The sequence below is a fragment of the Macaca thibetana genome, chromosome 1, assembly GCF_024542745.1.
Source record: "Macaca thibetana thibetana isolate TM-01 chromosome 1, ASM2454274v1, whole genome shotgun sequence".
Taxonomy (NCBI): domain Eukaryota; kingdom Metazoa; phylum Chordata; class Mammalia; order Primates; family Cercopithecidae; genus Macaca; species Macaca thibetana.
In genome coordinates, this window is record NC_065578.1 from 155,450,077 (window position 1) to 155,477,581 (window position 27,505).

The 27,505-nt window shown below is 39.6% G+C and overlaps 2 protein-coding genes and 1 long non-coding RNA gene across 6 annotated transcripts in view; all 3 read right to left on the bottom strand.

Moving 5' to 3' along the window:
- The window catches only part of LOC126949105 (complement receptor type 1-like), a 98,922-nt gene that overhangs the window by 64,941 nt on the left and 6,476 nt on the right, over positions 1-27,505 (bottom strand). The gene's annotated exons all lie outside the window — the stretch shown is intronic.
- Positions 1-27,505, bottom strand: part of CR1 (complement C3b/C4b receptor 1 (Knops blood group)) — a 235,393-nt gene that overhangs the window by 64,899 nt on the left and 142,989 nt on the right. The gene's annotated exons all lie outside the window — the stretch shown is intronic.
- Positions 3,882-25,913, bottom strand: LOC126949204 (uncharacterized). Of its 3 annotated transcripts, none has more exons than XR_007723625.1 (3): positions 23,850-25,913; positions 21,771-21,997; positions 3,882-6,929 (listed from the first exon to the last, which is right to left on the bottom strand). It is a non-coding gene; the product is annotated as an uncharacterized LOC126949204 (long non-coding RNA). The 3 variants fall into 3 exon arrangements; XR_007723623.1 differs by having other exon boundaries at positions 18,410-21,997; XR_007723624.1 differs by lacking the exon at positions 3,882-6,929 and having other exon boundaries at positions 13,329-21,997; positions 23,850-23,935; positions 25,713-25,913.

The following is a 27,505-nucleotide window of genomic DNA, read 5'->3' on the forward strand; positions in this document are numbered from 1 at the left end:
ATGGTGGCTCTCACTGGGTGGATAAAGTGGACAATTAACAAAGATACTGTAGATGAATGAACAGTTGCTCATGTACTGGATTTTGGTCACTTCCTTTCTTAACGTTAGTGGTGAGAAGAAAGCAATCAAGAGTTAGCTCCAGGATTAGAAATGAATGGTGGTGCTACTCATTGAAATAAGAAATATGGATGGAGGAGTGACAGATTTAGGGCAGAGGGTTAAGTATTCAAGGATGAATTTATTCTTATGTATCTGTGACCCTGTGCCCTTTAACCAATATTTCTCCATCTCCCATTGTCTCTCCCTTCCCCAGCCTCTGGTAACCAGTATTCTACTCTTTACTTCTATGAGATGAGCTTTTTTAGATTGCACATATGACTTGTATCACACAGGATTTGCCTTTCTGTGCCTGATTTACTTCACTTAATATAATATCCTCTAGGTTCATCCATGTTGCTGCAAATGATAGGATTTCATTCTTTCTTATGGCTGAATAGTATGCCCTTGTGTATATATACCACATTTTATTTATCTATTCGTCCATTGGTGAACACTTGGGTTGATTCCATACCTTGGCTATTGTTATTAGTGCATCAGTGAATGTGAGAGTGCAGATATCTTTTCATCATACTGGCTTCCTTTCTTTTGGGTATATACCCGGTAGTGGGATTGTTGGATCACATGGTAGTTCTACTTTTAATTTTTTGAGAAACCTCCATACTATTTCCCATAATGGTCATATTAATTTGGATTCTCTAACAGTGTATAAGAGGTCTCTATTTTCCACATCCTCACCAGCATTTGTTATCTTTTGTCTTTTTGATAAGAGCTCTGATCACTAGGGTGAGGTGGTATCTCTCTGTGGTTTTATTTGTATTTCTCTGATGACTAAGAATATTGAGCATTTTGTTTTATATTCATTGGCCATTTATATGTCTTCTTTTGAGGGATGTCTGTTCAAGTCTTGCACCCACTTTTAAATCATATTATTATTATTATTTTTGCTGAGTTCTTTGAGTTCCGCAGATATTCTGGATATTAACCCCTTGTCAAAGCCATAGTTTGCAAATATTTTCTCACACTCTGTAGGCTTTTTTCTTCACTCTGTTGTTTCCTTTGCTGTATCCCATAAACATGTACAATTATTATGTGCCATTGAAAAAATAGCAATAAAAAATTATCCAAGAATGAGAGAAAAGGAGGAGTATGTAGTAGGCTGAATAATGTTCCCCCAAAATGTCCACATCCTACTCCCTGGAATCTGTGAGTGTTACCTTGTATGGTTTAGGACTTTGCAGTTGGATTAAATTAAGGATACTGAGATGGAAAGAGTGTCTTGGAGTAGCTAAGTGAACCTGATATGATCACATGGATCCTTACAAGAAGGCAATAGACCAGAAGGCAATGATGAAAGCAGAGCTCAGAGTGTTGCTGCCGTGAGCCAAGGAATGAATGCCAATGCCCCTTAGAAGCAAGAAACAGGTTCTCCACTAGAGCTTTCAGAAGGAATCAGTCTTTTCAACACCTTGGTTTTCATCCTGTAAGACTCACTGTGGACTTCCGATCTCCTGAAATGTGAAAGAATAAATTTGTGTTGTTTTAAACCACAAGATAATTTGTTACAGAAGCAACAGGAAACCAATGTGGGATTTCCTATCGGTTCCTATCGCTAACGGAAGCGATAGCGCCACCAAGGTTGAGCTGTGAAAGTTTTTCATTGTTGTTGTGTTTTAAACTGAGAAAGCCTTGGGCATGGGACAGATGGGGTTTAGTGAAGGCCAGGAGGTGTAAGAATGTTTAGGAAAAGATTGGGGATGTAGGTTATTTGTTGATTATGAAAATGGACTTCCAAAAAGGCACAAGAGGACTTTTGTAAAAGATAATGGATGGGAGATGGTCAAAATCACAGGAGTCAATGAGACTGTTGAAGAAGAGCATGTAAAATTAATGAAAGGAAGATCTGAATGGAAATACATGATCCATATCCATGCAGGGGTTCTTTTATTAACTTTTAAGTTTAGGGGTACATGTGCAGGTTTATTACATAGGTAAACTTGTGTCATGGGGGTTTGTTGTACAGATTATTTCACCACCCAGGTATTAAGCCTAGTACCATTGGTTATTTTTCCTAATCCTCTCCTTCCTCCTACCCTCTACCCTCCAATAGACCCCAGCATGTGTTGTTCCCCCACATTTGCTCATGTGTTCTCATCATTCAGCTCCCACTTATAAGTGAGAACATGCAGTATTTGGTTTCCTGTTCCTGCATTAGTTTGCAATTGATAATGGCCTTTAGCTCCATCCATGTCCCTGAAGAGGACATGATCTCATTCTTTTTTATGGCTGCATAGTATTCCATGGTGTATATGTAGCACATTTTCTTTATCCAGTCTATCACTGATGGGCACTGAGGTTGATTCCATGTCTTTGTTATTGTGAATCATCATGCAGGGATTCTTAATATCTTTATGTATTATGTATACCCCTTTGCCTGGCTGGTCAAAATTATGAATCCCTTCTCAGAGCTGTTTTTTGTAATGTGTAAGTAAATCACATAGGACTATAAAGAAAGCCAATAATGTCAAAACACAGTGATAGCCATAAACCTTTGGAGTTCTGTGGCTCCTAAGACAAGAATCTGGGACATACAGTTTGGCAGAAACAGGAGTCAGTTGTTTCCAATGCTGGAGTTGGAAAGAGTTGTGTGAGGATGGAGTAATTCTAAATATCAAAGGCTGTAGAGAGGTGAGTAGAATGAGGGTTGAGTAGATAATTTAGCAGACATTTCAGTAAATGTGTTAAGCTCTTTCTCCTGCATGCATAACTGATTCGTCATGGAGTAAAGATGCATAAGGTAGAAAACTATTCTCTACTCAGTGCAGCTTCACTAATGGAGACCCATGTATACATGGGCCAACACACCTGTATCACTCAGGATGTATAGTCTCAGCTCACACAAACATTCCCGAATACTGCCTTACTTCATCTGACTGTCTTACTCAAGTCTCAGCTCCTCCTCCACTAGGTGAGAAAGGCTATGTTCCAAAGGCTACGTGTGTTTCTTATTTTTCATTGATTTCCATTAGGTTTTCTCCCAATATTCTACTGGAGGAAATGTCTACTGTGATCGTATCACTTATCATACTTTTTAATACATCCAGTGTCATTCTTTGCCAGGCGTGGTGGCTCATGCCTATAATCCCAGCACTTTGGGAGGCCGAGGTGGGTGGATCACAAGGTCAGGAGTTCGAGACCAGCCTGGCCAACATGGTGAAACCCCGTCTCTACTAAAAATTCAAAAATTAGCCTGGTTGGTGGTGCACCTGTAATCCCAGCTACTTGGGAGGCTGAGGCAGGAGAATTGCTTGAACCCCGGAGGTGGAGGTTGCAGTGAGCCGAGATCACGTTGCTGCACTCCATCCTGGGTGACAGAGTAAGACTCTGACTAGAAAAAAAAAAAATTTAATCTACATATATATTTGCACAAGTATGTAAGGATATATGTACAAGAATGCTCACGACAGCTCACGCCTGTAATCCCAGCACTTTGGGAGGCTGAGGCGAGTGGATCATGAGGTCAAGAGATTGAGACCATCCTGGCTAACACGGTGAAACTCTGTCTCTACTGAAAATATAAAAAAGTTAGCTAGGTGTGGTGGTGGGCGCCTGTAGTCCCAGATACTCAGGAGGCTGAGGCAGGAGAATGGCGGGAACCCGGGAGGTGGAGCTTGCAGTGAGCCGAGATCGCACCACTGCACTCCAGCCTGGGTGACAGAGGGAGACTCCGTCTCAAAAAAAAAAAAAAAAAAAAAAAATAGCTCACTACATTTCATATTTTATAATGGAAATCCTAGAAGATAACCAATAATAAATCATAAAAGTAATGTGCTTGGGGTAAACATATGTGTCTTTTTTAAAACTGTAAGTGGTATTATACTACATCATTTACATCTTCTTCTTTTCCACTTAGGACTTCCTGTACATTTTTTCACGTTAGCACTTTTAGACCTACCTTAACATAATTATCTTGCGATTTAGTCTTCCTCTAACTGATGATAAAAAATGATTGACCATCCCATGAGGAATTTTGATTTGTGATTTTTCAAAAAATACCCCTGTAGTTTCTCTTTTTTATAAGCTTTTTCTCACAAGCAATTCTCTCCTCTGCTCTCAAACGCTAAGCTAGATCAGTGTTTTATAAACACTTTATGAAATGCTTATAGTCAACTCTTTCAAAAGACTGTATCAACAAACTTAGTATTAGTACATATACCCACTAGGAGCATGTGAGTAAACCTGGATGCCTCATTGAGCATAAATTTCACATGCAATCTTGTTTTGCTCATATATCAGTCCATTAAAAAAAACCATCTCTTCCTGCCCCTCAAAACCTACAGCACTCAACTAAGGAGGCTACTAGTTAACAGTCTCTTATAGGAATTATAAAAATGTATTCTAATTACTATGTTAATATGCATAATTCCCCTCGATCCTTTAAAAAATTAGGGAGATAGGAAAATATCAACAAATTAGAATCCAGTGATTGAGATTTGAGTTCAACAACCTCATTAAACTAAACGGAAACTGAGGACCATAGAAATGATGTTAATTAAGCACAGTCTGCACAGGCGAATGCTTTTCCCACAATTAGTCTCTTGCTTCTGCGGCAAGGAAAGTGAAGCCAGAGATAGCTGTACTGAAATCAGGATGATAATCTCTTCCGTCATATCAGAATAATCTCTCCAGTCATAACTACAGCCGCTGATCAGGAGTCCCTGCAAAAAGTCCTCTATTTCATCTCAGTAAATAAGGACTTTTCCTGCCTCTTAGTTGCTATAAAATTTAGTTGCTATTGCCAGATAAAACTGCCCAGTAAGGAGAAAAAAAGAATAACATTATGAGGTGTGGAACGGGGGCAGGCAGGGAAGAGACAGAAATATAGGTCTTGTTCTGGAGACAGCAGAAATTTCCCTGTTTAAATGTGTTACATCAAAAGACTCAAACTGGTTGCACTCCAGAAAATCAAAGAATCCTGTAATAGGAACAAACTCAGCAAAGGTGTCAACAGATCACTTCTGAAAAGAATAAAACAGCAAAGTTGATGACACAAAACATACATATTAACAAACAAACATATTAGCCAACATACATGGACCTTCCTCTTCCCTAACATTAATTTAAGTGTTGAATAAGTCATATTAGCTAGCTCTAAGAGCTTTTTATATACCAGGCACTGTGCTAAGTGCTTTAAATGAATCCCACTTAAACTTTACTAATAACCAATAAGGAAGGTACTAAATCAATTTGGATATGTATAAACACTTTTAAAATATACATAACTTTCTGAAGGTCACATTCCTGTTTTTATCTGTGGACTATGGCAAATAATTTTAGAATCACTATGTATAACAACTAAAATGGCTATATAAATGTCCCCCCTTCTTTTATTACTAAAAATGATGAGTAAGTGGACATCACCAGGAATTTGAAAGATTTTTAATTTTAATTTTAATTTTATTTTATTATTATTAAACTTTAAGTTCTGAGACACATGTGCAGAATTTGCAGGTTTGTAACATAGGTATACATGTGCTATGGCAGTTTGCTGCACTCATCAACCCATCACCTACATTAGGTATTTCTCCTAATGCTATCCCTCCCTGAGCCCTCCACCTCCTGACAGGCCCCGGTGTGTGGTGTTCCCCTCCCTGTGTCCATGTGTTCTCATTGTTCAACTCCCACTTATAAGTGAGAACTTGCAGTGTTTGGTTTTCTGTTCTTGTGATAGTTTGCTGAGAATGATGGTTTCCAGCTTCATCCATGTCCCTGCAAAGGACATGAACTCATCATTTTTATGGCTGCATATTATTCCATGTGTAAATGTGCCACATTTTCTTTATCCAGTATATCATTGATGTGCATTTGGGTTGGTTTCAAGTCTTTGCTATTGTGAACAGTGCCGCAATAAACATACGTGTGTATGTGTCTTTATAGTAGAATGATTTATAATACTTTGGGTATATACGCAGTAATGGGGTTGCTGGGTCAAATGAACCAGGATTAAAAGAAAAATCACCAGGAATTTAAAGGATTTTTGAAAAAAATACAAGCAGAAAGTTACTAAACCTGAGACACTGGAAGTTGGGGATTTTATAGTGGGAGAAGTCGACACTGGAAAAACAAAATAATAATGTAGATTGGACCAAACACTTGGGAGTTATTACTGGCATTTTCCCCAGGAATTTATAAGATAATTGAGACATTTAAGGAAGAAGCTACTAACCCTGAATGCCTCAAAGTTGGAGGTTTTGTACTAGAAGGAGGCAGCACTAGGAAATAAAATAATGTTAGAAGATCAACCACTTGGGAGTTACTGCTCTCATTTCATTTATATGAATTATGCCACTGTTGACTTACTTAGATAAAAATGCCCATGTTTCAATTCACTCCAAAAGTTGTCATAATCCACTTTTTATACATAAAATATTGAAGAAGTGAAATTATATACCCATGCAATGTACATAACATGCTAAGAACCCCAGAAAGGCACACAAAATCACAACAGCAGAATTTTATGTGAATTTCATGTCATATATATGGCATAGAAATGAATACAAGACAGAGTTAAATACTAAAATTGTTTCTTTTCAGTTATTCTGTATGACTGATAGTTAATATTAAAGAAATAAAGTCTAACATGAACAGCAACAACAACAAACCAAGATGGAAAAAAGATCACCTTTGTACCTTTAAGACACTTTGGAACTGGGGGATCCCAAGTACTGTTACTCTCAGAGACAATTGTTTCGCTGCCATTGAGGTAAAACCCTTATCGCATTCAAACGTAACTGTTGCTTTGTAGTAATTTTTTTTTCCACATGCTAATATCTGTTTTCCAGTTTTGACTACTGGAGATCAATATTTGACCACTGGAAAAGTAGAGAAACTCCAGAATTAATGGAAATTTGCTTTAACAGAAAAAGTAGTACAAAGTAGTAATTTCCAGTATGAACAGAGACAAGAAATGGAATGCAAGATGTTAAAAACATTTTTAAAAAGACTTTAAATGTTAAAAATTTAAATATACAGATGACGGCCTGACTGTGTGGTGGAAGGATTAGAGGGAAACTGGACCAGTAAAGAGGCTGCTGCAGTAAGCAAGAATATAGTAGGGGCGGAGCAAGATGGCCGAATAGGAACAGCTCCAGTCTCCAACTCCCAGCACGAGCGACACAGAAGACCGGTGATTTCTGCATTTTCAACTGAGGTACTGGGTTCATCTCACTGGGGAGTGCCGGACGATCGGTGCTGGTCAGCTGAGGCAGCCCGACCAGCAAGAGCTGAAGCAGGGCGAGGCATTGCCTCACCTGGGAAGCGCAAGGGGGAAGGGAATCCCTTTTCCTAGCCAGGGGAACTGAGACACACAACACCTGGAAAATCGGGTAACTCCCACCCCAATACTGCGCTTTAAGCAAACAGGCACACCAGGAGATCATATCCCACACCTGGCCGGGAGGGTCCCACACCCACGGAGCCTCCCTCATTGCTAGCACAGCAGTCTGTGATCTACCGGCAAGGCAGTAGCGAGGCTGGGAGAGGGGCGCCCGCCATTGCTGAGGCTTAAGTGGGTAAACAAAGCTGCTGGGAAGCTCGAACTGGGTGGAGCTCACAGCAGCTCAAGGAAACCTGCCTGTCCCTGTAGACTCCACCTCTGGGGACAGGGCACAGTAAACAATAACAAACTCAGCCGAAACCTCTGCAAACGCAAACGACTCTGTCTGACAGCTTTGAAGAGAGCAGTGGATCTCCCAACACGGAGGTTGAGATCTGAGAAGGGACAGACTCCCTGCTCAAGTGGGTCCCTGACCCCTGAGTAGCCTAACTGGGAGACATCCCCCACTAGGGGCAGTCTGACACCCCACACCTCACAGGGTGGAGTACACCCCTGAGAGGAAGCTTCCAAAGCAAGAATCAGACAGGTACACTTGCTGTTCAGCAATATTCTATCTTCTGCAGCCTCTGCTGCTGATACCCAGGCAAACAGGGTCTGGAGTGGACCTCAAGCAATCTCCAACAGACCTACAGCTGAGGGTCCTGACTGTTAGAAGGAAAACTATCAAACAGGAAGGACACCTACACCAAAACCCCATCAGTACATCACCATCATCAAAGACCAGAGGCAGATAAAACCACAAAGATGGGGAAAAAGCAGGGCAGAAAAGCTGGAAATTCAAAAAATAAGAGCGCATCTCCCCTGGCAAAGGAGCGCAGCTCATCGCCAGCAACGGATCAAAGCTGGACAGAGAATGACTTTGATGAGATGAGAGAAGAAGGCTTCAGTCCATCAAATTTCTCAGAGCTGAAGGAGGAATTACGTACCCAGCGCAAAGAAACTAAAAATCTTGAAAAAAAAGTGGAAGAATGGATGGCTAGAGTAATTAATGCAGAGAAGGTCATAAACGAAATGAAAGAGATGAAAACCATGACACGAGAAATATGTGACAAATGCACAAGCTTCAGTAACCGACTCGATCAACTGGAAGAAAGAGTATCAGCGATTGAGGATCAAATGAATGAAATGAAGCGAGAAGAGAAACCAAAAGAAAAAAGAAGAAAAAGAAATGAACAAAGCCTGCAAGAAGTATGGGATTATGTAAAAAGACCAAATCTACGTCTGATTGGGGTGCCTGAAAGTGAGGGGGAAAATGGAACCAAGTTGGAAAACACTCTTCAGGATATCATCCAGGAGAACTTCCCCAACCTAGTAGGGCAGGCCAACATTCAAATACAGGAAATACAGAGAACGCCACAAAGATACTCCTCGAGAAGAGCAACTCCAAGACACATAATTGTCAGATTCACCAAAGTTGAAATGAAGGAAAAAATCTTAAGGGCAGCCAGAGAGAAAGGTCGGGTTACCCACAAAGGGAAGCCCATCAGACTAACAGCAGATCTCTCGGCAGAAACTCTACAAGCCAGAAGAGAGTGGGGGCCAATATTCAACATTCTTAAAGAAAAGAATTTTAAACCCAGAATTTCATATCCAGCCAAACTAAGTTTCATAAGTGAAGGAGAAATAAAATCCTTTACAGATAAGCAAATGCTTAGAGATTTTGTCACCACTAGGCTTGCCTTACAAGAGACCCTGAAGGAAGCACTAAACATGGAAAGGAACAACCGGTACCAGCCATTGCAAAAACATGCCAAAATGTAAAGACCATCGAGGCTAGGAAGAAACTGCATCAACTAACGAGCAAAATAACCAGTTAATATCATAATGGCAGGATCAAGTTCACACATAACAATCTTAACCTTAAATGTAAATGGACTAAATGCTCCAATTAAAAGACACAGACTGGCAAACTGGATAAAGAGTCAAGACCCATCAGTCTCCTGTATTCAGGAGACCCATCTCACACGCAGAGACATACATAGGCTCAAAATAAAGGGATGGAGGAAGATTTACCAAGCAAATGGAGAACAAAAAAAAGCGGGGGTTGCAATACTAGTCTCTGATAAAACAGAATTTAAAACCATCAAAGATCAAAAGAGACAAAGAAGGCCATTACATAATGGTAAAGGGATCAATTCAACAGGAAGAGCTAACTATCCTAAATATATATGCACCCAATACAGGAGCACCCAGATTCATAAAGCAAGTCCTTAGAGACTTACAAAGAGACTTAGACTCCCATACAATAATAATGGGAGACTTCAACACTCCACTGTCAACATTAGACAGATCAACGGGACAGAAAGTTAACAAGGATATCCAGGAATTGAACTCATCTCTGCAGCAAGCAGACCTAATAGACATCTATAGAACTCTCCACCCCAAATCAACAGAATATACATTCTTCTCAGCACCACATCGTACTTACTCCAAAATTGACCACATAATTAGAAGTAAAGCACTCCTCAGCAAATGTACAAGAACAGAAATTATAACAAACTGTCTCTCAGACCACAGTGCAATCAAACTAGAAATCAGGACTAAGAAACTCAATCAAAACCGCACAACTACATGGAAACTGAACAACCTGCTCCTGAATGACTACTGGGTACATAACGAAATGAAGGCAGAAATAAAGATGTTCTTTGAAACCAATGAGAACAAAGATACCACATACCAGAATCTCTGGGACACATTTAAAGCAGTGTGTAGAGGGAAATTTATAGCACTAAATGCCCACAAGAGAAAGCAGGAAAGATCTAAAATTGACACTCTAACATCGCAATTAAAAGAACTAGAGAAGCAAGAGCAAACACATTCGAAAGCTAGCAGAAGGCAAGAAATAACTAAGATCAGAGCAGAACTGAAGGAGATAGAGTCACAAAAAACCCTCCAAAAAATCAATGAATCCAGGAGTTGGTTTTTTGAAAAGATCAACAAAATTGATAGACCACTAGCAAGACTAATAAAGAAGAAAAGAGAGAAGAATCAAATCGATGCAATTAAAAATGATAAAGGGGATATCACCACTGAACCCACAGAAATACAAACTACCATCAGAGAATACTATAAACACCTCTACGCAAATAAACTGGAAAATCTAGAAGAAATGGATAACTTCCTGGACACTTACACTCTTCCAAGACTAAACCAGGAAGAAGTTGAATCCCTGAATAGACCAATAGCAGGCTCTGAAATTGAGGCAATAATTAATAGCCTACCAACCAAAAAAAGTCCAGGACCAGATGGATTCACAGCTGAATTCTACCAGAGGTACAAAGAGGAGTTGGTACCATTCCTTCTGAAACTATTCCAATCAATAGAAAAAGAGGGAATCCTCCCTAACTCATTTTATGAGGCCAACATCATCCTGATACCAAAGCCTGGCAGAGACACAACAAAAAAAGAGAATTTTAGACCAATATCCCTGATGAACATCGATGTAAAAATCCTCAATAAAATACTGGCAAACCGGATTCAGCAACACATCAAAAAGCTTATCCACCATGATCAAGTGGGCTTCATCCCTGGGATGCAAGGCTGGTTCAACATTCGCAAATCAATAAACATAATCCAGCATATAAACAGAACCAAAGACAAGAACCACATGATTATCTCAATAGATGCAGAAAAGGCTTTTGACAAAATTCAACAGCCCTTCATGCTAAAAACGCTCAATAAATTCGGTATTGATGGAACGTACCTCAAAATAATAAGAGCTATTTATGACAAACCCACAGCCAATATCATACTGAATGGGCAAAAACTGGAAAAATTCCCTTTGAAAACTGGCACAAGACAGGGATGCCCTCTCTCACCACTCCTATTCAACATAGTGTTGGAAGTTCTGTCTAGGGCAATTAGGCAAGAGAAAGAAATCAAGGGTATTCAGTTAGGAAAAGAAGAAGTCAAATTGGCCCTGTTTGCAGATGACATGATTGTATATTTAGAAAACCCTATTGTCTCAGCCCAAAATCTCCTTAAGCTGATAAGCAACTTCAGCAAAGTCTCAGGATACAAAATTAATGTGCAAAAATCACAAGCATTCTTATACACCAGTAACAGACAAACAGAGAGCCAAATCATGCATGAACTTCCATTCACAATTGCTTCAAAGAGAATAAAATACCTAGGAATCCAACTTACAAGGGATGTGAAGGACCTCTTCAAGGAGAACTGCAAACCACTGCTCAGTGAAATAAAAGAGGACACAAACAAATGGAAGAACATAGCATGCTCATGGATAGGAAGAATCAATATCGTGAAAATGGCCATACTGCCCAAGGTAATTTATAGATTCAATGCCATCCCCATCAAGCTACCAATGAGTTTCTTCACAGAATTGGAAAAAACTGCTTTAAAGTTCATATGGAACCAAAAAAGAGCCCGCATCTCCAAGACAATCCTAAGTCAAAAGAACAAAGCTGGAGGCATCACGCTACCTGACTTCAAACTATACTACAAGGCTACAGTAACCAAAACAGCATGGTACTGGTACCAAAACAGAGATATAGACCAATGGAACAGAACAGAGTCCTCAGAAATAATACCACACATCTACAGCCATCTGATCTTTGACAAACCTGAGAGAAACAAGAAATGGGGAAAGGATTCCCTATTTAATAAATGGTGCTGGGAAAATTGGCTAGCCATAAGTAGAAAGCTGAAACTGGATCCTTTCCTTACTCCTTATACGAAAATTAATTCAAGATGGATTAGAGACTTAAATGTTAGACCTAATACCATAAAAATCCTGGAGGAAAACCTAGGTAGTACATTCAGGACATAGGCATGGGCAAAGACTTCATGTCTAAAACACCAAAAGCAACGGCAGCAAAAGCCAAAATTGACAAATGGGATCTCATTAAACTAAAGAGCTTCTGCACAGCAAAAGAAACTACCATCAGAGTGAACAGGCAACCTACAGAATGGGAGAAAATTTTTGCAATCAACTCGTCTGACAAAGGGCTAATATCCAGAACCTACAAAGAACTCAAACAAATTTACAAGAAAAAAACAAACAACCCCATCAAAAAGTGGGCAAAGGATATGAACAGACATTTCTCAAAAGAAGACATTCATACAGCCAACAGACACATGAAAAAAATGCTCATCATCACCGGCCATCAGAGAAATGCAAATCAAAACCACAATGAGATACCATCTCACACCAGTTAGAATGGCGATCATTAAAAAGTCAGGAAACAACAGGTGTTGGAGAGGATGTGGAGAAATAGGAACACTTTTACACTGTTGTTGGGATTGTAAACTAGTTCAACCATTATGGAAAACAGTATGGCGATTCCTCAAGGATCTAGAACTAGATGTACCATATGACCCAGCCATCCCATTACTGGGTATATACCCAAGGGATTATAAACTATGCTGCTATAAAGACACATGCACACGTATGTTTATTGCAGCACTATTCACAATAGCAAAGACTTGGAATCAACCCAAATGTCCATCAGTGACAGACTGGATTAAGAAAATGTGGCACATATACACCATGGAATACTATGCAGCCATAAAAAAGGATGAGTTTGTGTCCTTTGTAGGGACATGGATGCAGCTGGAAACCATCATTCTTAGCAAACTATCACAAGAACAGAAAACCAAACACTGCATGTTCTCACTCATAGGTGGGAACTGAACAATGAGATCACTTGGACTCAGGAAGGGGAACATCACACACCGGGGCCTATCATGGGGAGGGGGGAGGGATTGCATTGGGAGTTATACCTAATGTAAATGACGAGTTGATGGGTGCAGCACACCAACATGGCACAAGTATACATATGTAACAAACCTGCACGTTATGCACATGTACCCTACAACTTAAAGTATAATAATAATAAATAAATTAAAAAAAAATTTAAATATAAAGCTTTTTAACTGATATATTCCCCTGGATATAGAATTCTAGGGTGCTTTATTTTTCTTTCAGCACCTTAACAGATATAACTGTCTTGTAACCAAAACAGTTTATTATTATTATTACACTTTAAGTTCTAGGGTACATGTGCACAACGTGCAGGTTTGTTACATATGTATACATGTGCCACATTGGTTTGCTGCACCCATGAACTCGTCATTTACATTAGGTATTTCTTCTGATGCTATCCCTTCCCCAGCCCGCTACCCCTCAACAGGCCCTGGTGTGTGATATTCCCCATCCTGCGTTCAAGTGTTCTCATTGTTCAATTCCCATCTATGAGTGAGAACATGTGGTGTTAGGTTTTCTGTCCTTGTGAGAGCTTGCTGAGAATGATGGTTTCCAGCTTCATCCATATCCCTGCAAAGGACATGAACTCATCCTTTTTATGGCTACATAGTATTCCGTCGTGTATATGTGCCATATTTTCTTAATCCAGTCTATCATTGATGGACATTTGGGTTGGTTCCAAGTCTTTGCTGTTGTGAATAGTGCCACAATAAACATACATGTGCATGTATCTTTATAGTAGCATGATGTATAATCCTTTGGGTATATACCCAGTAATGGGATTGCTGGGTCAAATGGTATTTCTAGTTCTAGATCCTTGAGGAATCACCACACTGTCTTCCACAATGGTTGAACTAATTTACACTCCCACTAGCAGTGTAAAAGTGTTCCTATTTCTCCACATTCTCTCCAGCAACTGTTGTTTCCTGATTTTTAATGATCACCGTTCTAGCTGGAATGAGATGGTATCTCTTTGTGGTTTTGATTTGCATTTCTCTGATGGCCAGGGATGATGAGCATTTTTTTTTTCATATGTCTGTTGGCTGCATAAACATCTTTTGAGAATATCCTTTGCTCACTTTTTGATGTTTTTTTTTTTTTTTTCTGGTAAATTTTTGTAAGTTCTTTGTAAATTCTGGATATTAGTCCTTTGTCAGATGGATAAATTGCAAAAATTTTCTCCCATTCTGTAGGCTGCCTGTTCGCTCCAATGGTAGTTTCTTTTGCCATGCAGAAACTCTTTAGTTTAATTAGATCCCATTTGTCAATTTTGGCTTTTGTTGCCATTGCTTTTGGTGTTTTAGTCCTGAAGTCTTTGCCCATGCCTATGTCCTGAATGGTATTGCCTAGGTTTTCTTCTAGTTTTTATGGTGTTAGGTCTTACATTTAAGTCTTTAATCCCTCTTGAGTTAATTTTTGTATAAGGTGTAAAGAAAGGGGTCCAGCTTCAGTTTTCTGCATATGGCTAGCCAGTTTTCCCAATACCATTTATTATATAGGGAATCCTTTCCCCATTGCTTGCTTTTGTCAGGTTTGTCAAAGACTAGATAATTGTAGATGTGTGGTGTTATTTCTGAGGCCTCTGTTCTGTTCCACTAGTCTATATATCTGTATTGGTACCAGTACAATGCTGTTTTGGTTACTGTAGCCTGGTAGTATAGTTTGAAGTCAGGTAGTGTGATGCCTCCAGCTTTGTTCTTTTTGCTTAGGATTTTCTTGGCTATGTGGGCTCTTTCTTCATTCCATGTGAACTTTAAAGTAGTTTTTTCCAATTCTGTGAAGAAAGTCAGTGGTAATTTGATGTCGATAGCATTGAATCTGTAAATTACCTTGGGTGGTATGGCCATTTTCACAATATTGATTCTTCTTATCCATGAGCATGGAATGTTCTTCCTTTTGTTATTTCCTCTTTTATTTTGTTGAGCAGTGGTTTGTAGTTCTCCTTGAAGAGGTCCTTCACATCCCTTGTAAGCTGGATTCCTAGGCATTTTATTCTCTTTGTAGTAATTGTGAATGGGAGTTCACTCATGATTTGGCTCTCTGTTTGTCTGTTATTTTTGTATAGGAATGCTTGTGATTTTTACACATTGATTTTGTATCCTGAGACTTTGCTGAAGTTGCTTATCAGCTTAAGGAGATTTTGGGCTGAGACAATGGGGTTTTCTAAATATACAATCATGTCATCTGCAAACAGAGACAATTTGACTTCCTCTTAATAAAGGAATTATTCCTAATTGAATACTCTTTATTTATTTCTCTTGCCTGATTGCCCTAGCCAGAACTTCCAATACTATGTTGAATAGGAGTGGTGAGAGTGGGCATCCTTGTCTTGTGTCGGATTTCAAAGGGAATGCTTCCAGTTTTTGCCCCTTCAGTATGATATTGGCTGTGGGTTTGTCACAAATAGTTCTTATTATTTTGAGATATCTTCCATCAATACCTAGTTTATTGAGGGTTTTTAACATGAAAGGCTGTTGAATTTTGTCGAATGCCTTTTCTGCATATACTGAGATAATCATGTGGTTTTGTCGTTGGTTCTGTTTATGTGATGGATTACCTTTATTGATTTGCATATGTTGAAACAGCCTTGTATCCCTGGGATGAAGCTAACTTGATCATGGGTTGATAAGCTTTTTGATGTGCTGTTGGATTCGGTTTGCAAGTATTTTATTGAGGATTTTCACATCAATGTTCATCAGGGATATTGGCCTAAAGTTCCCTTTTTTTGTTGTGTCTCTGCCAAGCTTTGGTATCAGGATGATGTTGGCCTCATAAAATGAGTTACGGAGGATTCCTTCTTTTTTTATTGATTGAAATAGTTTCAGAAGGAATGGTACCAGCTCCTCTTTGTACCTCTGGTAGAATTCGGCTGTGAATCCATCTGGTCCTGGACTTTTTTTTATTGGTAGGCTATTAATTTTTAGCTCAATTTCAGAACCTGTTATGGGTATATTCAGAAATTCCACTTACTCCTAGTTTAGTCTTGGGAGGGTGTATGTGTCCAGAAATTATCCATTTCTTCTAGATTTTCTAGTTTATTTGCGTAGAGGTGTTTAGGGTATTCTCTGGTGGTAGTTTGTATTTCTGTGAGATCAGTGGTGATATCCCCTTTATCATCTTTTATTGCATCCATTTGATTATTCTCTCTTCTTTATTAGTCTTGCTAGTGGTCTCTCTATTTTGTTGATCTTTCCAAAAAATCAGCTCCTGGATTCATTGAGTTTTTAAGGGTTTTTTTTGTGTGTGTGTCTCTATCTCCTTCAGTTCTGCTCTGATCTTAGTTATTTCCTGTCTTCTGCTAGCTTTTGAATGTGTTTGCTCTTGCTTCTCTAGTTCTTTTAATTGGGATGTTATGGTGTCAATTTTAGACCTTTCCTGCTTTCTCTTGTGGGCATTTAGTGCTATAAATTTCCCTGTACACCCTGCTTTAAATGTGTCCCAGAAATTCTGGTACGTTGTATCTTTGTTCTCATTGGTTTCAAAGGACATCTTTAGTTCTGCCTTCATTTCGTTATTTTTCCCAGTAGTCATTCGGGAGCAGGTTTTTCAGTTTCCATGTAGTTGTGCGGTTTTGAGTGAGGTTCTTAATCCTGAGTTCTAATTTGATTGCACTGTGGCCTGAAAGACAGTTTGTTGGGATTTCTGTACTTCTACATTTGCTGAGGAGTGTTTTACTTCCAATTATGTGGTCGATTTCAGAATAAGTGCAATTGGTGCTAAGAAGAATGTACATTCTGTTGATTTGGGGTGGAGAGTTCTATAGATGTCTATTAGGTCTGCTTGGACCAAGTGAGCTCAAGTCCTGGATATCCTTGTTAATTTTCTGTCTTGTCGATCTGTCTAATATTGACAGTGGGGTATTAAAGTCTGCCATTATTATTCTGTGGGAGTTTAAGTCTCTTTTTAGGTCTCTAAGAACTTGCTTTATGAATCTGGGTGCTCCTGTATTGGGTGCATATATATTTAGGATAGTTAACTCTTCTTGTTGAATTGATACCCTTACCATTATGTAATGGCCTTCTTTGTCTATTTTGATCATTGCTGGTTTACATTCTGTTATCCGGGATTGCAACCCTTGCTCTTTTTTTGCTTTCCATTTGCTTGGTAGATCTTCCTCCATACCTTTATTTTGAGCCTATGTGTGTCTTTGCACATGAGATGAGTCTCCTGAATATAGCACACTGATGGATCTGGACTCTATCCAATTTGCCAGTCTGTGTCTTTTAATTGAAGCATTTAGCCCATTTACATTTAAGGTTAATATTGATATGTGTGAATTTGATCCTGTCATTATGATGCTAGTTGTTTATTTGGCCCGTTAATTGATGCAGTTTCTTCATATCATTGATAGTCTTTATGCTTTGGCATGTTTTTGCAGTGACTGGCACTGGTTGTTCCTTTCCATGTTTAGTGCTGCCTTCAGGAGCTCTTGTAAGACTGGTCTGCTGGTGACAAAATCTCTCAGCATTTGCTTGTCTGTGAAGGATTTTATTTCTTCTTCACTTACGAAGCTTAATTTGGCTGAATATGAAATTCTGGGTTGAAAATTCTTTTCTTTAAGAATGTTGAATATTGGCCCCCACTCTCCTCTGGCTTGTAGGGTTTCTGCTGAGAGATCCATTGATAGTTGGATAGGCTTCCCTTTGTGGGTAACCTGACCTTTCTCTCTGGCTGCCCTTAACATTTTTTCCTTCATTTCAATCTTGGTGAATCTGACAATTACGTGTCTTGGGATTGCTCTTCTCGAGAAGTATCTTTGTGGTGTTCTCTGTATTTCTTGAATTTGAGTGTTGGCCTGTCTTGCTAGGTTGGGGAGGTTCTCCTGGATAATATCCTGAAGAGTGTTTTCCAACTTGATTCCATTCTCCCCATCACTTTCAGGTACACCAGTCAAGCATAGATGAGGTCTTTTTACATAGTCCCATATTTCTTGGAGGCTTTGTTTCTTTTCACCTTTTTTTTCTCTAATCTTGTGTTCTCTCTTTATTTCATTAATATGATCTTTAATCACTGTCATTCTTTCTTTTGCTTGATCGAATCAGCTATTGAAACTTGTGTATGCTTCACAAAGTTCTCATACTGTGGTTTTCAGCTGCATTAGGTCATTTAAGCTCTTCTCTACACTGGTTATTCTTGTTAGCCATTCTTCTAATCTTTTTTCATGGTTTTTAGCTTCCTTGTGACGGGTTAGAACATGCTCCTTTAGCTGGGAGAAGTTTGTTCTTACCTACCTTGTGAAGCCTACTTCTGTCAACTCTTCAATCTCGTTCTCTGTCCAGTTTTCTTCCCTTGCTGGTGAGGAGTTATGTTCCTTTGGAGGAGAAGAGGCATTCTGGTTTTTGGAATTTTCAGCTTTTCTGCTCTGGTTTCTCCCCATCTTTGTGGATTTATCTACCTTTGATCTTTGATGTTGGTGACCTATGGATGGGATTTTGGTGTGGATATCCTTTTTGTTGATGTTGATGCTATTTCTTTCTGTTTGTTCATTTTCCTTCAAACAGACAGGTCCCTTGGCTGCAGGTGTGTTGGAGTTTGCTGGAGGTCCACTCCAGACCCTGTTTGCCTGGGTATCACCAGTGGAGGCTGCAGAACATCAAATATTGCTGCCTGATCCTTCCTCTGGAAGCTTTGTCCCAGAGGGGCACCTGTCTGTGTGAGGTGTCTGTCAGCCTCTACTGGGAGGTGTCTCCCAGTCAGACTACATGGGGGTCAGGGACCCACTTGAGGAGGCAGTCTGTCCATTATTGGAGCTCGAATGCTGTGCTGGGAGAACCACTGCTCCCTTCAAAGCTGTCAGGCAGGGATGTTTAAGTGTGCAGAAGCTTTCTGCTGCCTTTTGTTCAGATATGCCATACCCCCAGAGGTGGAATCTAAAGAGGCAGTAGGCCTTGTTGAGCTGTGGTGGGCTCTGCCCAGTTCAGTCTTCCTTGGTGCTTTGTTTACACTGTGAGCATAGAACCGCCTAGTCAAGCCTCAGCAATGTCGGACGCTCCATCCCTCACCAAGCTCCAGCGTCCCAGGTTGATCTCAGACTGCTGCACTAGCAGCGAGCAAGGCTCCATGGGTGTGGGACCTGCTGAGCCAGGCACAGGAGGGAGTCTCCTGGTCTGCCGGTTGTGAAGACTGTGGGAAAAGCATGGTATTTGGGCAGGAGTGTACTGTTCATCCAGGTACAGTCATTCACAGCTTCCCCTGGCTAGGAAAGGGAAGTTCCCTGACCCCTTGCACTTCCTGGGTGAGGCGATGCCCTGCCCTGCTTTGGCTTGCCCTCTATGGGCTGCACCCACTGTCCAACCAGTCCCAGTGAGATGAACCAGGTACTTCAGTTTGAAATGCAGGAATCACCTGCCTTCTGTGTTGATCTCACTGGGAGCCATAGGCCGGAGCTGTTCCTATTCAGCCATCTTGGAAGCAATCTAAAATATGTATCTTAAGACAATTTGTTGCTCAAAACATATAAAACTTAATTCTAAAAAATTCAACTACCTAAATTTAAACAAGATTGCTGCAGCTGCGGCTCACTGTCCTCCACATGAAAAGGGTTGCCAGATGGGGATGTCAAGACTGCCCCAAGGACAAAAAGCCTTTGAGGACAGCCCTAGCTCCCACTGAGACTAGCCTCCAGCCTGCCCTCTGCAGAGGGGAAGGAAGGGGACAGGCCTGGGGCTGCAGACCATGCAGGAATCAGCAGAGGAGCCAGCAAGGCTGGGCAGTGGGCTGCAGGCTGGCCAGAGCTCCCTTGGTGGGATCCCGTACTCCACGTCTAGCCAGCACTCTGGTGCGCATGGCTCAGGTCTCCATCAGGATCTCCATCATGTGCTCCTGTTTGTCCAGGTCAAACTGCAATTGCAGCTGGAGCTGGGAGGTGGGGCGGCTGCAGGGCCAAGCCTCCACGTGTGTTGCAGGGGCCCAGTTTGGTGCATCCCATCATGCGGGTCAGCACTGTGTGTCTAGGTCATCATAAGAACTGACCACATCTGAGGCCAGCTCTTCCATGAAGCTGGGGTTTTTAGTCTTCAGTATTTCAAATATCTCATCTAGCTACTTCTGAAAACTTCCTCTATTTTCCCCCGGGCTGTCCATCTCCCAAATGCTGCTCTGTGGGGCTCCTGGTGCCAGTGCTGAGGTGACAGAGCAAAGGTCTAATACCTGGCCCCTTCGTGCAGCAGTCTCCAAAGCGGGGGACATGGTGCTCCCTCTCTGGTTCCTGTGTGGTGGGCACAGGGCAGCGGCATAGGATCTCTGCAGAAACCAGGGAGTGGAGCCACATGCACCCTGCACTCTCGGGTGCCGCTGTTTACCACATCCCATCCTGGGCAATCTCTTCTTGGATCTGCCAGGCGTGTTGGCGATGAGGACCCTGTGGCAGTGGTTGGGCTCCACAAATAAGTGGTAAAGCTGGAGCTTCTAAAAGGACAAGTCCGGGAGTGATTGCCCCTGCCGGCTGCAGGAGGGCAGGGTCTTCAAGCTGGCGGGGGTGCCGTGCCTGGCTGCCACTTCTTTCATTCTCAGTATTGGTTAATTTGCGTCTTTTTTGTCAGTCTGGCTGTAGGTTTACACGCTTTATTGATCTCCAAGTAGTAACTGTTGGTTTCTGTGATTTTCTTTATTTTTTTTCTCTTTTCAATTTCATTGATTTTGGCTCTATATCATTTCCTTACATCTGCTAGTTTTGGATTTGATTTGCTCTTCTTTTTTAGTTTCTTAAGGTGGAAAAATAGATGACTGATTTGAGGCTTTTCTTTTTTTTCTAACATAAGTAGGTTATGCTATGCATTCCCCTGTAAGCAGTACTTTAACTGTATCCTACATGTTTGGATATTTTGATATGTTGATTTGTGATTCAATTCAAAACACTTTCTAATTTCCCTGCTGACTACTACTTTTATGCATGGGTTATTTAGAAGTGTCTTATATACTTTTCATTTCTTTGGGGATTGGCCTTGTTGTTGATTCCTGCTTTCATTCTGTTGTGATCAGATAATGTAGTTTGAATGATTTCAATTTTTTGAAACTTGTTGAAAATTGTCTTATTGTCTAGAATATGGTCTACTTTGGAGAATGTTTCATGCATACTTGGGAAGTATATACTTTTAAATCACCATTATTCTGTGATTTCTTTCTTTAAATGGGCAAGTCCCCTGTAGAGTCTTCATGCTTTTGGTCACTCTAGAGTGCCTTAAACATTTGGTCTTTAATTTTTTTTTTTTTAACCAGAGTTATCATTTTTATCGGTGAGAGCGTTAGTCTGTTACAGTCTACCACTACCATAGCCGGAACTCTTAGAGTTCTTGTAATACAAGATCAGCTTTTCTTATTTTTAAGCCAGTGTTTGTTGATTTATTTATTTTTGTTCATTCAAACAACAACTTCTAACTCATGCAGATACATAGTAGTTCATACTGTATAAGATGAAATGCCAAGAACATGTGAGGGTGAGAAATAGGGAACTCCAGCTAGAACTATTTTTTGGCTTGAGTTGACTTGTATTAAAATAAATTAGAAACCAATTACACAGGAGGAGGAAGCACATACACCTGCTTTGTTTATTTGTAGATAAAACTATTTACAAAATATTTCCAGAGTACTTACAAATAAAGAAGGAAATAAATTGAAAGGTTACTTTTACACTCTGGAGCAGTATGACTCCATACTGAATTGTTACCACAATAAATCGTGCTCTCTCCAATAAGTGAAAATGGATCTGGTCCAGGTGCAGGATCACAACTGTAAATTACTGCATCAAGATACTCAAACACTTCTACTTCACTAAAGGTGTGTTTTCCATTTTTTATTTTTGGAGGTGGTGTACACAAAACCTTTTAAAAATGAAGAAAATGAGGAAAGGAAATGTAAAAGATTAAGACAGCATTAGTAAAATTTCTATGTCTTCGATAAATTCATCAATATAGGGTTTCTACCGGCTGGTTGTGAATTCAATATGGATTTAAAAGAAGGTTTCTATGGGCAAATATATTATCCCAAATTTAAATCATTAATGTAGTAACTAACTTTCAGAAAAAAATCTCATTTTCTTAAAGTGTAATAGACTGTTGATACGGTTTGGATCTGTGTCCCCATCAAATCTCATGTGGAATTGTAGTCCACAGTGTTGCAGTGTTGGAGGTGGGGCCTGGTGGGAGATGTCTGAATCATGGGGGTAGATTTCTCATGAATGGTTTAGCACCATCCCCTTGGTGCTGTTCTCGTGATACTGAGTTCTTGGGAGATCTGGTCGTTTAAAAGTGTGTAACATCTCCCGTCCTCCCCACCTTGCTCCTGCTCCTGCCATGTGAGACACCTTGCTCCCCCTTTGTTTTCCCAATGGTTGTTACGTTTCCTGAGGCCTACCTAAACCCCCAGCAGATGCCAGCATCATGCTTCCTATACACTTTATAGAAACATGAACCAATTAAACCTCTTTTCTTTATAAATTACCCAGTCTCAGGTATTTCTTTAGAGCAATACAAAAGCGGCCTAATACGCCTATAATTATTTGCAAGGCCATGCTAAGTTTTCTTCTAGTTATCACAAGAAATGCTGACAATTTAATGAGAAAATATGCTTAACTGAGTGCTAGTTGAGAAATCCTTTGCAATTTATAAATATATCCATTTATAAATATATCCATTTTGTAAATTGGTGGTTTACAATACCACCAAAATATTATTGTCTTTTTTCACTCTCATCCTTACAAGTATATAGTGATTTTTTTTTTTTTTGAGACGGAATCTCGCTCTGTTGCCCAGGCTGGGGTGCATTGGTGCGATCTCAGCTCACTGCAAGCTCCGCCTCTGGGGCTCAGGCCATTCTCCTGCCTCAGCCTCCGGAGTAGCTGGGACTACAGGCGCCCGCTACCACACCTGGCTAATTTTTTGCATTTTTAGTAGAGACGGCGTTTCACAGTGTTAGCCAGGATGGTCTGGATCTCCTGACCTCATGATCCGCCCGCCTTGGCCTCCCAAAGTGCTGGGATTACAGGCATGAGCCACCGCGCCGGGCAGAAGTGTATAGTGATTTTTTTCCAAAGTCTACATATTGTGTGATTACACAACAGCCCAAATCCAAGTCTTCCTTCAAATCAGATGTTGAAGAGATGTGCAAAAAATGTGAACAATGCTGCTATTCTAATTTTATTTGGCTTTGGAAAACTTATTTTTCATAAAAAATGTTATATATGTTAGTTTGTATTGCGTCTATTCTTACAAATTAATCAGGCCGGGTGGGGTGGCTCACATTTGTAATCCCAGCACTTTAGGAGGCCCACGGGGCAGATTACTTGAGCACGGGAGTTCAAGACCAGCCTGGGCAACATGACAAAACCCCGTCTCTACAGAAGTTACAAAAAACCGGGTATGGCGGCACATGCCTGTAGTCCCGGCTACTCGGGAGGCTGAGGTTGCAGTGAGCTGAGATTGTGCCACTGCGCTCCAGCCTAGGAAACTTACTGGGACCCTGTCTTAGGAAAAACAAAAACAAAAAGAATCAATAAGTATTTTAAAAATCTTTCCATTTGAATTCCAATATGATAAATACCAATTGATATAACCCTCATAAAAGAAAGCTCTTTGGGATCTTTATTAATCTTAAAGCATAAAATGTTCCCTGAGGCAAAAATCTTTGAGGACTACTGGTCTGAATTAAAAAAAAAAAAAAAAAGAATTTACTTACTTTCACATATTGGGGACTTACTGCTCCAAACTGCTACTGATCCTTTAAGTTCACAATATAGAATTTCTTTACCACTTAAGTAATAACTAAATGAGAAAAGAAAGTGTTACTGCTTTGTGTAGTAATTAATAAGACACATAATAATGAAGGAACTTTTTATATGGTTTCTTTTCCACACTGTAGTAGTTCGGGGGGTTTCTTAAACAACATACTATATAATGAAAGTGCTAAATAAATCTGCAATTTAATCAAATAGAGTTTCTCTATTTGAGCATATATTGGCCGAGAGCAAAAATGTCTAAATAAATCTGCTGTGTCTTTCCACTCAGCTTCTTTGTAGTCTCCTGCAATCACATTATACATCCATTTCTGTGCCTTTGCTCACATGAATCTGCTCAGTAAGGACAAGGACTATGTAGAGAGAACAGGCCCTAGAGCTGGAATGTCTGGATTAGAGTCTCTGCTTCCCAATTTACTAGTTTCTTGAGCTTGGATAAATCACTTAAAGTTCTTTCACTCAGTTACCTAATTGATTAAAAGGGGATAACAGTACATAGCTCGCGGGGTTGTTTAGGGGATTAGATAAATTAGCATTTGGCACATAGTGCTACATGAGTTTTAGCTCCTATTATTATTATTTAAAACAGAATGTCTTTCTAGGAGTAGCTTATTGAGTATAGGAATACTTTCATTGAGTATACCCCTATACTCAGTGAAATCTTCTCTGATTTAAATTCACAGGAATCTCTCCTCCTTCTAGATTCTTAGTGTAATTATCATGATTAATTCTATTATTTGGTATTTCTCATTCAGTATTTTGGTTTGATAGCTCTCAGTATATATTGTTTCTCAATAAGGTTAGAACTTCTTTTAGGAGGGTCCATGTCTTAAACTTTTGGTATCCCTTATAGTGCCTAGCAAGCTCTATATAACTATTGACTGAATATTCCAATATTTCCACTTGACCAAATTTTAAAAACTATTAGTGAAACTGCCTTACATGGTCACAGTGCTCTTTTCCTCCAAGATTCACTTTGTTTGTATGTTATAGTGTAGTATTGCTATTGTTTGAATCTGGGTTGTCTCTACCAAAACTCTTACTGAAATTTAATTGCCAGCGTAACAGCAGTGAGAGGTGGTGGGGCCTTTAAGAAATGATTAGGTCTTTAAGAGGGATAATGCCTTTCTAGAGGGTGTTCATTAATTCTTGAGGGAATGAGTTCTCATTCTTGTAGGCTTGGATTCGTTACCACAAGAGCAGGTTATTATAAAGCAAGAGCCCCTCCCTTGTGCTTTGTCTTTTTTGCATGTGCTAAATTTCCCTTTCACTTTCCAGCATGTTATGATGCAGCATGAAAGCCCTTGCCAGACACTACTGCCATGCCCTTGAACTTCCCAGCCTCCGGAAATATGAGTCAAATAAATTTCTTTTCTTTGTAAATTATCTAGTCTCAAGTATTGTGTTATAGCAACAGAAAATCTATGGAAAATTACATTTACTCTCTAAATGCACATTTCACTTAAATGTCCAGTATCCCCAATATCTGTGACTTTAAAAGCCCTACAGAACAAAGGCCGAGTGCTCAGTGTGTGTTCTTGAGATGCTTCACATTCTAACAGTCTCAAAAATAAGGTTTTTCAACTGAGAGATTTTGTTCAACATGATGGTAAAGGCTAACCAGGTCAGTTTTGGTCTGGTAACACCTTACAGAGACAAGCGTATCTGTAGTTGGCAATTCTATTTCTCATTTCTGTGATTCCCTACTTGAACTCTAAGAGTTGGCAGATTTAAACAGGGGACACGCACTTGTGAAGGATAAATTCACATGATTGCTGCATTCTTAATGTTTACAACAGACTTACTGTCAGAAATACCAGGTAGTTACACTTTCCTTCAATATCAGTTTCTTTCTATTTACTGTATGTCTTTGCTGTCTCCATAAAACATCCAAGAGTTGTTTGACTAGAAGTATAACTTGTCACATAGAAAGCAAAATTAAATAAAGTTTATATGAATGCTTAAGAAGAGAAGCAAAATGAAAATAAAATTGCTAACATTTTCCTTATTTCCTCTAAGGAGCAACTTACTTACCCTTCTTTACAAATAAAGTGTATTTGATAACCAAGCTCATAAGTACCATTTGCAAGGACTGGTTGGCCATGCAAAGGATCCCCTATATATGGACGTGTTTTTCCTAAAAGAAAATAATTCTGAGACTTTCAATCCAGTTTCTAAATAGATCCAAATCAAAATCAAAATTCTGCATTGCTGTTTTGAATGCATGAGAATATTATTTTCTTTATTTACCTATTATAAGAGCAAATTTCAGTTTCATGTTCACCTAGGCAATCTATTGCCAAGAAAAAGATTTCTTGGCGATTTCAATTTCTCAAAGTCTGCAGAAATGCATTGCTATCTTAAACCTCATTTCACAAGAAAAAAATCATCATCTCCATAGTGGAATACGTACCCTAAAATGTGTGCAAATCTCTCGAGCAAGCAGAAAACAAAAAAAGAGACTAGTTTATTTACTGTAACAGGGTTCATCTGAGACAGGTAGCCATGTGTGATTCCGATCACAAATAGTATGGGTGGCAAGAGGAGGTATGTAGAACTGTCCTTTTTTACACTTGTTCCCCAATCTCATAATAGGGTTTTGTTTTACCAACAAGTTCCATAGCTTCAAATGTTGGTGGCTTCTCACAGGCATCTAGGGATAAGAGAATAGGAACATGAAGATGAAGTACTGATAGCACTTTCATCAGCCATGGACTGTGGTCTGGCAGTAGGTAGTACAGAAAAAATAGGAAGGCCCGTGGCAAGATTTTAAATGATTGTTCCATGCTTTTACCTGAGTGCTGGTAGTAGTGGAGGAAATGGGACTTGCATGTTTTAAGTAACATCCTATTAGCTTTTGGTTTCTTTGGGAATAAACATTTGACAGTAAACTGAGGAGACAGCATTAATGTCTTTGGTCTTAAAATATATATGGATGGATCTTTCCCGACATTTAAAAAAATTCATTTCAAAAGTAACTTCTCCTCTAAGAAGTTTTCTACAGTTTAGAGCACTCTGCTCAGGTTGTTCTTCCATAGTTTAAAACACTAACAATAGCTTGTCACTTTAGGCTGTCTTCTCTTAAAAGGCAAGTTCCTGGGGTCAAGGACCATGTTCTTCTTTTTCTACTATACTCTACCCACCTTGTGGGTGCTCAAGAAATGTTATGGTAAGAGGTGAATATTAAATAAACATAGTGGATTTCATAGATCAAAGTAAATATGAACTCAAATATTCTAAAATATAAGACTTTATTTCACAGGTTTCACATGAGTGAACTGAGCATCTGATAAGTGAATACACACTACTTAAATATAAAAAATTTACTACTTTGGGTAGACTTACATGAATTGTTTTTCCTTTCTTGAACATCAAACACAATTTGATCTTGTCTCACTGATCATTGCGTCATGCATTCCCTCAGAAGCTCCCTGAGGTAGCTGTTGGATTGTTTATCCAGCATGTCCCTATAATAAAGCTACTATATTGCTGTGCTTCTAGAATTTTTTACTTCTGTTTTTTTGTAGTTTTTTTTTCTCCCTATCATTTCTATTGTGGAAACTCATCTTCCTCAAATTATCTGTGGGCTTGTAAAGTA